Consider the following 6,815-nt stretch of genomic DNA (forward strand, 5'->3'; position numbering starts at 1 on the left):
GGCCCGGATTCACAAACCTTCTTAAGAACACATCTTCTTAACTGCCATTTGTCCTTAACTATAGACTTAAGAAGAAAGTTAAGCAAAGTTGCTATTCCTCAATAAAATGTCTCTCAAATTAAAGTTAAGAAATGGGATTCTTGAAAATAATGTTTTAGGATTTCTTCTTGGAAATGTACTTAACTTTAGGACAGCTTAACCCTTGTCTTGTCTTGTGACGATTGGATACTTTTGTAACCATGAACGTTTTCTTGCGCCACTGCCACGGACACAGTTGGCTACCGGACATTTAAATTCAGCAAAAAAACAAATTAAACGTACATAACCTAGATAGCTAGTAATTATTAATATAACCAGGAAGAATCTAGGCAGGTGGAGATGATCACAGCAGTGCAGTCCAGACTCAGAGGTAGCCTAACAGCCAACTAGCAAGCTAGCTAGCACTAATAACCCACGGCTGTAAAAGTCACAAAGCTCCAATAGGCCTAAAAGTAGAGAAGCAGCAGTCAAGCACGACAGCAGATACTCTCACCCGGAAATATGTGTCTACTTTCTGTCCCTAACACCAAAACTAAAACTGAAACTAAATAATATAAAAACAAAATATAACAATTTTTACCAAACTTAAACTGAATACAAACTAGTAAATCAAGTCTGAAAACTAAAAAACTAAACTGAATTTAAAATAAAAATTGAAAAACGAATAGGAATAAAAATATATATAAAAATCCCGAAATATAATAGCCTTGGCACATGCACACACATACACACAAAGTAGGGAGCAAGATCCAACAGAGCCTAAAACTAATCTGCAACTAAAGGAAGGCTGCAGATGAAGATGAAGAGGTCTCATTTGATACAGGCTTAAAACTGGCCTACTATTGCAAAGGCCCCCATGGACCCAGCAGCTAAATATCAACACCAAACAAACCTTGGCTGGAAAACAACAAACTCTGTAATTTTCCCCCTTCAGAGTCTCTCCCCAGCATGCTCCACCTTTCCACTTGTCTTAAATTGTCTTATCGACGCGTGTGTGTGTCTGTGTGTGTGTGTGTGTGTTGTGCACGTGCGTGCATGCGTGTGCATGTGTGTGTGTGTGTGTGTGTGTTATAAAGTGTAATTTGGTAAGAGGAGACCCCCTGCCAATTACGTTATCTATAAACCCAGTGAGAACCAGAGGGACTCAACTCTAATGGGAAAACATGCTTCAAATGATCATTTGTTTGGAAAGTAAGGATGTGAATAATAAACATATTTAACAGTGACAAGTTGGTGAAGAGAACATTTATGCCATGTGTGTTTACATGGAGTGATGAGTGACCCTGTCTGAGACATGACGATTCGTGTCAGCTCCCAGGGGGAAAAGCTAGGCTTCAGCTCATTGGGCTAACAAGGTCTTGAAAAATGTTGATGACCTGAGTTTGATACCAGATACAAGGTTCACAGAACAAAAGTTGACCTTTGTCCAAAAAGCCAGGACATGTAAATGTTTTGACAGTATGTCACCGATCACACCTAGATCCATCAACCTTGAGAAGTAACCTGCTTGTGTGTGTGTGTGTGTGTGTGTGTGTGTGTGTGTGTGTGTGTGTGTGTGTGTGTGTGTGTGTGTGTGTGTGTGTGTGTGTGTGTGTGTGTGTGTGTGTGGGTGTGTTTGCTCTCCTCTGTTCTGTTCTCTGTGATAGCTGTAGGCGTTCTGTAGCTAAAGGCCCCCTGCAGAGTGTGGATGTAAGCTTAAAGACACACCACTGACTGAGACAAAAATCATTCAGAGAAACTCACAGAGCAGTCTGTTCACATCTCTTTTTCTCTCAATCTCCCCTCCCTCTCTGTCTCTCTCTCATTCACTCACTCACATAAACACAAGAATGCATACACTGTGCCTGGCCATGGGTGATGTTGAGACATCATATGACCTCCAGCTCTCCTCTGACACTGGTGACTCACTGAGTGTGAGAAGTCCACTGTATGGCTAGTACATATTGACCTGCTCATGCAAAGACCAGAGGCTTTCTAGCTCTTCCCTTCAGATCCTCTCTCCTAGTCCTTGGTTAATTCCTTTGTCTCTAATCTGCCTTCTTGTCTTTCCATCCATCTTTCAGACCTTCTCCTGTCACAAGAGTCCAAGCTGAAGAAAAAAATCTGCCTAAGGGCCACAGCCCTCTCTCTCTCATCCTCCTAATCTCCCACGATCAACCTTCCATATGTCTTTGCCAGTGGGTTTAATCTGTTAGACAGGTGGTCTCTAATCTCTGCCCCTCCCCCCACACACACAGACAGTTGTGTTGAAGACTCACGGGCCTACATAATACAAGACCAACCTGTTCCTGTTCCTCAGCATTGACCCAGATGTCTAGAAGAAGAAGGGATTACAGGTGACACATGGAGACCACCTTCATCTGGCTCTCTCTCTTCATCGCTCTCTCTTTCTCCATCTCTCTGTTTCTCTCTCTCTCTCCATACCTCCCCCACTCTCCCTGCATCACACAACATTTCCAGTAGAATGTGCATCTCTCTGAAGCTGATGTGGTCTGAGAGCAGCTCACACCCCCTTCCACCTGTAAGTCACATGATTCATCCTCCTGTTATACTCACGCTCTCTTTCCTTCTCTACTCTCTCCCTCGCTCTGTCTACACTGAAAATAGTTTCCCACCTCTTATTACAGCTAAACCACAATGACACATACACAACTCTGACTACGGCTGAGACACAGTGAGAGATGTCTGACCTATTCAAGCGGTGGTACAGATGAGAGAGGACAGGAGGAGAGGACTGGAGAGGAGAGACCAGATAGCTCCAGAATCTTACTCTGCAGCACCCAAGGGTTCCACAATGTCTCTGTTCATTACTTCATCAAAATATATAGTTTTCCAAACGAAGTTTCCATTTTGTATTATTTCAACCAAATGCAGCTAGTGCTGTTTTTCAAATGAGCAGGACCTGCACTTAAATATTCTGAGATAAATGTTATGTTTTCACCTCCATTTGTAATGTGTTGCTGTCTGCCCTGAAGCACTGTCACCTTCTGTACTACAGATCAGTTCTAATCTCTGTCACTTACAGCCAACTGAAGTCAGATGAGATATCATGTAAAAGCGTCCACGTATTACTGTCCACACTAGAGGTCGACCGATTAATTGGAATGGCCGATTAATTAGGGCCGATTTCAAGTTTTCATAACAATCGCTAATCTGCATTTTTGGACGCCGATTATGGGCGATTACATTGCACTCCACAAGGAGACTGCGTGGCAGGCTGACCACCTGTTGCGCGACTGCAGGCTGCAAGGAGCCATGGTAAGGTGCTAACTAGCATTTAACTTATCTTATAAAAAACAATCAACCTTAACATAATCAATAGTTAACTACACATGGTTGATGATATTACTAGTTTAACTAGGTTGTCCTGTGCTGCATATAATCAATGTGGTGCCTGAAAGTGTGTCACTTCTCTTGCGTTCAGTGTAAGCAGAGTCAGGGTATATACAGCAGTTTGGGTCACCTGGCTCGTTGCGAACTGTGTGAAGACCATTTCTTCCTAACAAAGACCGTAATTCATTTGCCAGAATTTTACATAATTATGACATAACATTGAAGGTTGTGCAATGTAACAGCAATATTTAGACTTAGGGTTGCCACTAGAGGTCGACCGATTATGATTTTTCAACGCCGATGCCGATACCGATTATTGGAGGGCCAAAAAAAAACTATACCGATTAATCGGACGATTTTTTTATTTTTATTTGTAATAATGCCAATTACAACAATACTGAATGAACACTTATTTTAACTTAATATAATACATCAGTAAAACCAATTTAGCCTCAAATAAATAATGAAACATGTTCAATTTGGTTTAAATAATGCAAAAACAAAGTGTTGGAGAAGAAAGTAAAAGTGCAATATGTGCCATGTAAGAAAGCTAACGTTTAAGTTCCTTGCTTAGAACATGAGAACATATGAAAGCTGGTGGTTCCTTTTAACATGACTCTTCAATATTCCCAGGTAAGAAGTTTTATTTATTTGAGACTAAACTGATTTTATTTACGTATTATATTAAGATAAAATTAAAGTGTTCATTGTTCATTCAGCATTGTTGTAATTGTCATTATTACATACACACACACACACATATATATATATTAAAAAAAAGCACAATATATATATATATATAAATAAAAGAATCGGCATCGGCTTTTTTGGTCCTCTAATTATTGGTCCTCTAATTATTGGTATCGGTGTTGAAAAATCATAATCGGTCAACCTCTAGTCCACACACAGAGAGACACACACAGAGAGACACACACAGAGAGACACACACAGAGAGACACACCCGCATACACTGACATTAGCTGTGTAACGGTTAGCTGATTTATCATTGTTGCCTGGGATTATTGATTTGGACATTGTGTGTGTGTGTGTGTGTGTGTGTGTGTGTGTGTGTGTGTGTGTGTGTGTGTGTGTGTGTGTGTGTGTGTGTGTGTGTGTGTGTGTGTGTGTGTGTGTCTGTCCACAAACACTATAAAAAAAATGATTCTGGGGTGAATTGAAATTGACTCAAAAAAACAACCAACATATACTTAATAAATTAATTCCAAAGATTTGTTCATTTCAATTTACCAACCAAAAAAATATGTTTTAAAATGATAAATTGAGTACATTTTAATATTAATAATAATATCTCTCTCCACTTAATAAATTATTGCAACCACTTGCCCGTTTTTAGAGGATTCTGGGTAATTCAAAATTGTTTGACTTTGTGATTATTTTACAGCATGTTGCATGCATGTTTGAAGAAATACAGTTATATTTCTATATTAGTATTAAGCAGCTTGTTGTGTCCTGAGGTGTAATGTATTATGATGAACGATATCAAAACCGGACAAATGTACGTTCAATGATCAGACCACCCATTCCCACCATCACCATTCTTAAAGAGAGGCGAATTCAGCGTCATGCAATGCTTGCAGTTCTACCTCCAGTTAGACTACTGCTGGTGGATTAAGCACTGTGCTCAACCATGCCTGCCAAAAATGGGTTAGAATGGCAAATTATGAAATAGATTCAACAATGTTAAACATTGACTTTTATTAACACTAGTATGTCAACTGTACTAAATACGTGTGTGACATCAACTCATATATAATCACATTATCAGTAAATCCAACATTTTTATGGCAATTATAAATTCCCTGGATTTACTTTGTGTAAATCCCAAACAACATATGAAATACTCAAAAAAAGGTGAAGTTACATCTACTAATAACATTATGTGTTTTGTTGTTGCATTCATTTTAGAAAGTAGATTCAACAATGTTTTTTACAGTGCCGGCTGACAAATGACCCTGCAATGAGGAGATTGGATTTGCGCAAACCTGCCTCACGCCCAGAAATAAACCAACCCTACACACACGACTGTTTTTTGTAGGGTAAAAATGACCCATCGCAGACTAGCTCAGTCTAAATTCATAACAGATAAAAAGTGATAATGCTGCGGGTGGTGAGGAGGATTAACGAGTGAAACAGAAAACCATGAACCTACAACACCTTTGTGAACGACTAGCAAATAGACAAACACAGCAGGTGTGAATAACCTATGAATAACCAGGGAACGGTCTTCAATTTGTACCTCGACCGAATGTGAATATGTCAATGACATTTGATACGCAATAACAAAGCCGCCTTCGCACTCAGGCATGCACACAATTAGAGATTGCCGGTTAAGATTACGATTTGTCATGTTGACGCTGATTAATGAATGGAACCCAAATTCGTTGTTTTCAGCGGTTGAGGACGCCGTGACCAAAAGGCGGGAATGTTTATTACCCACCTTTTATCCAGACAGCCGACCCATTCAGCCGAAGGAGACGAGTTGGGTGATGTTTCTATAGCGACCATCTTTCCAGAGAATGGGTGTGTGTGATTGAGAAACCGGGAGATGCTGAAGGCGGCTTCAGCGTGGTGGTTATCCGTGTAGTCGTCGTTCAGGAGCTGAACTCGCTACTCCGCCCCTGGGCTGATCCTGGCCTGAGGTTTGACGTTATGAGGCTACTCTACCCCCTCAGGACATTACCAACCAACGAGTGAAATTGATTTGCTAAATAATTGGCTTTAATAAAAAAAAATATACCATTCTTCGAGTTGATAATAAAAAGGTTTAGAGAATATTTTTTCAGAAACGTGTAATGTGTTGATGATAGTGATACTGACTAGATTAATGAAATTGTCTTCACCTATTCAAGCCTTTCATACCAGAACTGAAAAGAGAGGAAGAGAGGAGGAAAAAGAGAAAGGAAAATCAACCTTTAGATCATTTTCTGTTAGCTTCATGACAAAATCTGTAGACTAGCACTATAAAACTGCACATTTTTCTCTGCACTATGGCAAAATGTGTTGAAATGCAGTAAATTAGCTGATTGAATGTGGGGAGCTATTCAATGGTCAATGATCAATCACTGAACAGCATCAGTAGCAGATAGAATGGAATGACATGTGTGAGACAGACAATATCTTCATAAACAAAACAGTATATTTTTATTAATGGTTGAATTTTCAAGATATTGCACATGGAACACTAATAAATAAAGAATTCTGAGAAATAATTCATGGAACACAGATCCATAGAAATAGAATGAATATAAATTAAAATTGAATTCTACTGTGATTATATGGTGTGTGAAGCTTCTGAGTTTGGTGGAACAGGATAGATACAGCCAGCGGTGACGGGCTGTCTGTCACCACAACGACAGCCTGTCACCAAAACGACGGTGCCACGGCACCAGGAAGCGTCTTACTTTTCCCAACGCTGTTATGCC

General features: G+C 39.8%; 1 protein-coding gene across 2 annotated transcripts in view; it reads right to left on the reverse strand.

The window, feature by feature from the left end:
• The window catches only part of LOC106569502 (rap guanine nucleotide exchange factor 4), a 37,954-nt gene extending 31,855 nt beyond the window's left edge, over positions 1-6,099 (reverse strand). Inside the window, exon 1 of one of the 2 annotated variants that reach the window (XM_045694307.1) lies at positions 5,831-6,099. The gene's annotated coding sequence lies outside the window, so the exon portion shown is untranslated. The remainder of the gene's footprint in view (positions 1-5,830) is intronic. The other variant, XM_045694309.1, reaches the window with a different exon arrangement.
• Positions 6,100-6,815: the final 716 nt, after the last annotated feature.

This window comes from Salmo salar, chromosome ssa14 (assembly GCF_905237065.1).
Source record: "Salmo salar chromosome ssa14, Ssal_v3.1, whole genome shotgun sequence".
Classification (NCBI taxonomy): domain Eukaryota; kingdom Metazoa; phylum Chordata; class Actinopteri; order Salmoniformes; family Salmonidae; genus Salmo; species Salmo salar.